Consider the following 9,015-nt stretch of genomic DNA (forward strand, 5'->3'; position numbering starts at 1 on the left):
CCCTCTACTCACCCACACCCCCTGTTATTCTGCGGCGACGGCAGCCTCACACCGCAGCCGAACCGGTGAACCCTCATACTCCTCTCCATGCGGGCTTCCACTATCGCGTCTTCCCCGGCTCCACGTCATCCCCTTCCTAGGCGTCGCCGTCGTCCACCACCGTGGTGCTCTCGGTGTGGTGTGGTCAATGTGGTCAACGACCGACTTCCATCGGAAGAGTACTGTACGTGTAGAGGCTGCCAGCTGGGTCCAAAGTAGCTGCAAGGAAGTGCCTCCTTATTACGCGGAAAATAATTATTCCTCCACCTGATAGCTGGGACCCACTGGACGGGCCACCAGTATTTCACGAAAAAAACGTTTCCCCCTGACTGTTGGGACCCACGGGTCGGGCCACCGTATTTCGCGAAAAAAAATGTTCCCCCCGCTGTCAGCTCGGACCCACCAGAAGTGCCTCCTTATTACGCACAAAAAAATGAATACCCCTGCTAGCTGGGACCAACCTTGGTGGGAGGCTGACTTGTGGGCCTACTAAGTTGACTGGGACGAAGGCCTTTGTCAACTTTAGTCAATATATGAACGATTCTAGCTCCAGTGACCGTACGATGTCCATCCAACAGCCGTAGTGCTTCTTCAACCTCTGGTCTTCTTGCTCCAGCCACCCAAAGCAGCGCCGGTCGTGCCGCCTGCTCCTGCCGCCCGTGGCCGGCTGTGATGCCGTGGAGGCCTCACCGCCCCCTACTACTCCCATCGCTGTCAGGCCATCCCTCTACGCACCCACACCCCCTGTTATTCTGCGGCGACGGCAGCCTCACACCGCAACCGAACGAGTGAACCCTCATACTCCTCTATGTGTGGGCATCCGCTGTCGCGTCTTCCCCGGCTCCGCGTCGTCCCCTTCCTAGGCCTCACCGTCGTCCACCGCCCTGGTGCTCTCGGCACGGCGTGGTCAACGTGGTCAAGGAATGGCTTCCATCGGACGTGGACTGTACGTGGAGAGGCTGACAGCTGGGTCCACGGCCGCAGCAAGGAAGTGCCTCCTTATTACGTGCAAAATAATTATTCCTCCACCTAATGGTGGGGACCCACCGAACGGGCCACCGTATTTCGCGAAAAAACATTTCCCCCTGTCTGCTGGGACCCACCAGCTACATCATCGCACGCAAGCAAGTGCGTCCAAAAAAACTGATTCACTCTCCTGACTGCTGGGACTCACCAGCTACATCTTCGCAAGCAAGGAAGTGCGTTTGGGCAAAAAAAACCAAAACGATTCGCCCCCCTGACTGCTGGGACCCACCAGCTACACCTTCGCAGGCAAGGATGTGCCTGACAGTCGGGACCCACCTGGTCGAAGCGTACATACCATTGTCATTCTGGTCGCGAACGTGTACGTACATACTGGTCGATGTAGAGGCGCACACGTGTCGTAGTAGAGGCGCGCACGTGTCGTAGTAGAGGCGCACACGTAGCATGTACACGTACGTACAGCGGCGAGGGTGCAAGAAAGAAAATACGGCCATGTACGTACATACCGGCAGGGTCTCGAACGCCTACTCACGCATACGTATATGGCTGGGGCGGAACGGAGAAACAGCGGCCTCGTCGTGTTCATGGGGAGGCAACGGAATGCGTCGTGTTCATCAGGAGGCAACGGAACGCGTGGGAGCCAACCGGTTTGGACGGAACAGGCGATGGAAACGAGGCCTGGCGTACCGCACAACGGAGGAAACGGCCTTGTGTTCGACCGACCACGTTTGGAACGGGGTCCTATTGATCGGGAGGGGTGTGGCGTACCGCGAAACGGAGGAAACGAACCTCCTACGGTCGAAACAGGGGTCCTGTTGATCGGGAGGGGTGTGGCATACCGCAAAACGGACTAAACGGACTTGTGTTGCAGCGCTACGGTCGAAACGGGGGTCCTGTTCATTGGGAGGGGTGTGGAGTAGCGCAAAACGAATGAAACGGACTTGTGTTGGAGCGCTACGGTCGAAACGGGGGGAGGGGTGTGGCGTACCGCAAAACGGGGCTCCACGAGATACTGTTCATCTCCACCGTCGACCTCCTCCAGCCTCCACGGGCTACCGTCGACCTCCTCCAGCCTCCACGGGCTCCTGTTCATCCAGCCTCCATCGCGCGCTACTCCAACGGCTACTGTCCAACCACCCCTCCACGGGCACCCCTCCACCGTCTACTGTTCATCCAGCCCTCCACACAACGGCGTCCTGTTCAACCACACCTCCATGGCCACCCCTCCTCCATATACTGTTCATCCAGCCCTCCACACCACGGGTTCCTGTTCATCAAGAGGCAACGCCACCGCTCACTGTTCATCCAAACCACCCCGCAACGCTCACTGTTCATCCCAGAGGCAGCATCGATTGGCTTCAGTTAGCAGCAGTAGCGAAGGAATCGCTCCATCGGGTTCAGTTAATAGCCATCAATCGATCGCTTGTGTTCAGTAACGCGTAGCCTGCAGTGCAATCTCTCGGGTTCAGTTAGAGCACAACGCCTCGCTCGGGTTCAGTTATAGCCAACGCCTCGCACACACGCGCGTATGTACGAGAGAAACGCTCATCGCTCAGCCCCCGACCTCCCACCGTAACCAAAAACTCCCCGAAATTTTCCTCCCCCTCGCTTCTACCACGGTTTTTTTTGTCATGGACGGCCCAAAGAATGTCATGCAGCTGCGTCTCCGACCCGCCCAGGACGAAAAGCCCATTTTCTGTCATGATTTTTTGTCATAGAAGTAGGAGCCCACCACATCTATGATGATACCGGGTTTTGTCACAATTATCGTCATACAAGTGTCATATGTATGACAGAAAAAAATTCGTTCGGCCCAAAATGTCACGGATGTGTCTTTTTTTTGTAGTGCTAGAAAGCGGTCAAAATTATCCTTAGGTACCTAGAGAACACTAAGGAAATGTTTCTCAATTATGGAGGTGATAAAGAATTCATCATAAAGGGTTACGTCGATGCAAGCGTTGACACCGATTCAGATGACTCTGAGTCTCAATCTGGATACGTATTGAACGTCGGAGCAATTAGCTAGAGTAGCTGCATGCAGAGCATTGTAGACATAGATATTTGCAAAGTACACACGGATCTGAATGTTGTAGACCCATTGACTAAAACATCTCTCATAAGCAAAACATTGTCACACTTTAGAACTCATAGGGTGTTAATCACATTGCGATGTGAACTAGATTATTGACTCTAGTGCATGTGGGAGACGATTGGAAGTATGCCCTAGAGGCAATAATAAATTGGTTATTATCATATTTCCTTGTTCATGATAAAGTTTTATTATTCATGCTAGAATTGTATTGGCCGGAAACTTAAATACATGTGTGAATACATAAATAAATACTATGTCCCTAGTGAGCCTCTACTAGACTAGCTCTTTGATCAAAGATGGTTAAGTTTCCTAACCATAGTCATGATACAAGGATTTCAGTCTATTGCAACAAAATTTATTACCACAACTACGTTTTGTTGCAATAAAACAAAAATATTACAACAAATTATCCGGTTGTGGTAATAGGCCGCACATATTTTAATAACTTAGTTTGGTCACGATAAATATTAAATTTGTTGCAATAGAGGCCTCATATTGCAACGAATTGTGTTGATTTCATGAGTTGTCTAACGGGATCACCTCATTAGGAGAATGATGTGATGGACAAGACCCATCCGTTAGGTTAGCATATGATCGTTCACTTTTTACTATTGCTTTCTTAATGTCAAATACATGTTCCTTAGACCATGGGATCATGCAACTCCCGAATATCGGAGGAATACCTTGTGTGCTATCAAACGTAACTTCGTAACTAGGTGATGATGGTGCTCTACAGGTATCTCCGAAGGTGTCCATTGAGTTGGCGTGAATCGAGATTGGGATTTGTCACTTCGTATGACGGAGAGGTATGTTTGGGCCCTCTCGGTAATACAACATCATAAGGAGCTTGCAAGCAAAGTGATTAAGGAGTTAGTTACAAGATGATGCATTACAGAACGAGTAAAGAGACTTGCCGGTGATGAGATTGAACAAGGTATAGAGATACCGAGATTGAATCTCTGGCAAGTAACATACCAACAGACAAAGGGAACTACGTATGTTGTCGTAAATGTTTGACCGATAAAAATCTTAGTAGAATATGTTGGAACCAATATGGGCATCCAAGTTCCGCTATTGGTTATTTGACCGAAGAAGCGTCTTGGTCATGTCTACATCATTCTCGAACCCGTAGTTTCCGCGTAGCATTCATTGACAATATAATATTATATGAGTTATGTGAGTTGGTGACCAAACGTTGTTCAGAGTCTTGGATGAGATCACATACATGACAAGGAGCTCCAGAATGGTCCAGATGTAAATATTGATATATAGGACTACACTATTTGGTCTCCGGAAAGGTTTCAAAATGCACTGGAGTTTTATCGGAGTGTCGGAAGGGGTTTCGGGAGGCTAGCAGTACTTTGATGGGCCTCGTGGGACAAAGGAGGGAGCCACACCAACCCACTAGGGGGCTGGGCGCACTCCACCTCCCCTGCCCAAACGCCAAGAAGAAAAGGGGACGCATGAGGCAGGGCAACCGCTGGCCCCCCTCCTGCCTTCACCTCCACGCCCAATATAGAAAGGGGGGAGGTGTCAAGACAAGCGCCCAGGGCAGCCACCGGTCTCTTGGGACGCGCCCTAGGGCTGCCTCCCCTCCCCTTCCACGTGTGTACATATATATATATATATATATATGGGTCTATTATGATAACACACCCTTAAGAGTGTTATTCTGCACACCCAACCTGCTTATTCTGCTAACACCTCCATACCAAAACAAAGCATCGTCGAGACTAAAAAGAACCCACACCCACCGGCCCAGCCATTCTCTCTCCCCTTCCCACCTCCAGCCCACCTACCCATCTCTCTTCTCACAGCCTGATCCACTCTCTCGCCGTGCCCACAGGCCACCGGCGGCGGCGTGCCCAACCACAACCCGCCTCCTCTCCTCAAGCCGCCGGACGCCTCCTCCCTCCCCAACGCCGCCCTCCGCCACCTCCCTTCCCTGCGGGCGCCCGGCAAAGCCACCGCCCGCTCCCAACCTTCTTGCCCCTGGGCGCATCGCCGCCTGCGCCCAGCCTCCTGACCCTCGACCGCGTCGCCACCTGCGGCCAGTCTCCTGGCCTCCGGCCGCCGCCTGCGTTCACCCTCCCGGCCACAGGCCACGGTGCCCGCGCCCAACCTCCTGGATCTGAGCTGATGAGGTCGAGGAGTGCTGGCTGCCCATGTTCGGATCCCATTGATATGCGGCCGCCCATGTACAACAACGCCACGCGCCGATCTGCAGGATCCGTCGATTCCTGCCTTCGCTGACCACGTCCAGGGCCGCCCGATGCGCAGATCCAAGGCCCCTCGGGGGCGGCCGCCCCAGTGCCAAGCCACGCCCCCTAGAGAGCTCCTCATCGTGGATTCCCCTCCCTGGATCTCTCTCATTGTCCCCTGCCTCGGGCACTACTGCCACTCTGATCCCGCGGGTGCTGTTCCCCCTATCTTCACCGTCGTGGCGCTCGAGCACAGTAGAGATAGTGGTGGCGACCTTCTGCCAGCTACCCTCTTGCTTGGGATTCCATGGTGATGAAGGTCAGTGTTGCCGACGACCCCCATGCAGTTCATAAGGGCCTTTTTTCATCTTCTTTTTGGATTTTAGACGTGCAGTGCAGCCGGATCCCATGAGCAGTGCGCCCGGCGCCCTAGTGTGGTTCATCCACTGCCACCGGGGATTCCCTCCCTTCCCTAACCTCTCTACACAACAGACGAGCTGCTCTTTTGTCGCTCATGGGCGTGCGCCTGACGGGGCTGCTACTAGTCCGAGCTACCACCACCTCTCATCCCGACGACAACTACCTATGTTTAGAGACGCCTCACCTTGAGCTCAGTCTGGGTGTCTGTGGTGCAGTCCAGCCACAGTGGACATGTAGTTCCGTGCTCGTGTTGGTGTGGGTCGTGGGCGCACCAGCGACGACGACAGCAACACCTTGATCTCCGGCATAGTTTGTGGACTGCAGGTTTAATGCAATGTTTGCTGAGTTCAATGCAATGTCAGGGTGTGGAGTGCAGGTTCTTTGAGTGGCATGATGATCCAAATACTTCATTTCTGAATTTGCTGCTCAGTAAATGGCGTGATACTATGTATTGTTTGAAAACAGAGAAGAAACAGTTGGAGGAATCTCGAATCCAAGTTGAAGCTCGCATGAACAAGGCTATAGATGTGGAGGTGGGCACGCGACAGAAGTAGAAGAAATTCATATGAAATTGGAAAGATTTAGAGAGATGTATCAGTCTATTGAGAAAGATGTGCCAGTATGTCCAGACATATTTGTATGTTCAGAAAATTGAATAATTTAGAAATGTTTGTGGAGTTCAAAAACTTCTATGTTACTGCTTGTTTGTAAGCAACTCATTTTGTCCAATACTAGGTGTTTTTAAGCAATTTCATTTCGTTTAGTGCTGGCTTACAAAGTACAATTTTTTTGCTATCTGATTTGCTATTTGACTGTAGACCAACTGAAGGAAAATTTGCTATCTTCCGTACTGGCTTATACAGTACAATTTTTTTTGCTATCTGACTGTAGATGACCTGAATAGAAATTTTACTATCTGTTTCAGTGATAGTACAAAAGAAGTGACAATGCAATTATGTTCAGTACTAGCTTTCGTTCTTATATATGTACAGCAAGCAGCACATCTTGCTTGGCGTAGTGCAGTTGACTAGTGTTAGGCGTAGTTTGTGGTGCTTGCTATGTAGTATAAATTTGCAGTGGAATGTTTGTATTCATTTTTATGATGAATGCAGTTCATTGTAAATAGCTTTGTGGTTCGCTCTGTGAAAAAAAGAGAGAAAAGAAAAAAAATGATAAAAAATCACTCCTTATTTAGACGTGGTTCGATTGCACCCAGGATTTGAGAAAAGAGGTTGAAGTTCTTTGTTTGGTGCAATTTGATTGCACTTAGGATTTGCAGCAAAAACATTGGCAAATTTGTATGGACATGGATGCAGTTTATTAAGAAAACCATGGCGGTGCACTTCACAAAACAAAAAAGCAATGAGGTTCATGGTTGCCCTGATGCAGTCCACTCGCCTCGTCCCCGCAGTGCATATTTCATTATTAACCCAAAAATATATATGCAATGCACTACGGGAAAACCAAAACTCTAGAGAGAAAAAAGAAAAAAAATATAGTGCACTCCGATCTTTAAAAAAGTCCACTCCGAAGGACTTTGAAGTACACTTCATTATAAAAAAACTTCATTTTAAAAAAATGTGTTTGAATAGAGTGGTGCGGTTCACGTTTGAGAATGCTTGTGGCTCATTTTCAAGAGCGTTGTGGTTCACTTGGACCCAAAGTAAAAACGCAAAAAAGGCAAAATAAAAAAAGTAACGAGGTTCAATTCTTGATAGTGTTGCCGTTCACTCACTACCGTTGTGAAGTGCATTCTACTTTCTCGTCCTTGAAAAAAATTATGTTTGAATAAAAGAAACCATGCAGTTCTCTTACCCGTTTGATGCAGTGCGGTTTTCGTCTCATGCAGATGAAATACGCACATCGATTTGGGTATCGCGAAAAATAGAGTGTCCGCATTTCGGTAAATTCGAAATTCCTCTTAAACCGTAAAGAATTAGAGAGAGTGTTATACATGAAAGAGTTGCGTATCGTTGATATCTTTCTAACAGCGTATCGTTTGAATTATTCCGACCAGCGGTTTGCAAAAATTTCCCCAAAAACAGCCGCTGCCACTCGTTGTCCACCGCACGATTTTCAAAATTAACTTAAAACCGTAAGGAATCTCAAAAATATTTCAACATATGAAAGTTGCGCCTCGTTCGTAGCTTTCCAACGGCGTATCACACGCCTCGTTTCGACAAACGGTTCAAAAACTGGAGCGAAAACAGTACCAAATTGTTTTAAAAACATGAAAAACAGAATTCCGCAATTTAGTAAATTTGAAACTGCTCTTAAAAAATAATGAATTAGAGAAAGATTTATATATGAAAATATGCGCCTCGACGATATCTATCCAACGACGTATCATTTGCTTCATTCCAATAAGCGGTTTAGAAAAAAAGGTGAAAAAATGCTCGTTGCCACTTGTCGTCCGCCGCACCGTTTTTGAAACTGCTCTTAAACCGTAAGGAATCTCGAAAAGTGTTCAACATGGCGAAGTTGCGCCTAATCCATAGCTTTCCAACGGTATATTATACGCCTCGTTCCGATAAACGGTTAAAAAACTAGAACGAAAACAGTACCAGAAAAACACTGCATGCAATTTTTTTGACGCGAAGTTCACTAGTCTCTATTGCATTGCTCATCGTCAAAATGATGCAGTGCGCTTCTGTTGAGCGTGCAGTGCCGAAGTGGTGTGCAGAATAGTTATTCTGCTAATATTAGCAGAATAGACCGTCTATATATATATGTATATATATATATATATATATATATATATGTATATATATATATTAGGAGGGGAGGGGGCAACACACACCATGATCCCCAAGCCGTGTGCGGTGCCCCCTCTCCTCTAGTTCTAGTTCCTCCTCCATCCACGTCTGTTGTGCTTGGCGAAGCCCTGTGGAATAGTTTTACCACCACCGTCACCATGCCGTCGTGCTGCCAGAACACATCTACTACTTTGGCTCTCTTGGTGGATCGAGAAGGCAAGGATGTCATCAAGCTGAACGTGTGCTGAACTTGGAGGTGTTGTATGTTCGATACTTGATCAGGATGGACCATGAAGGTGTACAACTACATGAATCGTGTTGATAAACGCTTCTGCTTAGTGATCTACAAGGGCATGTAGATGATCTCCGCCTCTCGTAGCTATGCATCTCCATAGATAGATCTTGCATATGCATAGTTTTTTTTGTTTTCCATGCAATGTTCCCTAACAAGCATATCGTCGACAACCAGAGCCGATCGGTTGTTAGAACCTTGTGAAAAGATACACCTTGTCGTCGATGAATT

At 48.5% G+C, this 9,015-nt stretch overlaps 1 long non-coding RNA gene across 1 annotated transcript; it reads left to right on the forward strand.

Moving 5' to 3' along the window:
* The first annotated feature begins 4,793 nt into the window (after window positions 1-4,793).
* LOC123069811 (uncharacterized) lies at window positions 4,794-6,490 on the forward strand. The gene is made up of 2 exons (XR_006432997.1): window positions 4,794-5,635; window positions 5,703-6,490. It is a non-coding gene; the product is annotated as an uncharacterized lncRNA (long non-coding RNA).
* The last annotated feature ends 2,525 nt before the right edge of the window (window positions 6,491-9,015 follow it).

Source organism: Triticum aestivum, chromosome 3B (assembly GCF_018294505.1).
Source record: "Triticum aestivum cultivar Chinese Spring chromosome 3B, IWGSC CS RefSeq v2.1, whole genome shotgun sequence".
In the NCBI taxonomy this organism is placed as follows: domain Eukaryota; kingdom Viridiplantae; phylum Streptophyta; class Magnoliopsida; order Poales; family Poaceae; genus Triticum; species Triticum aestivum.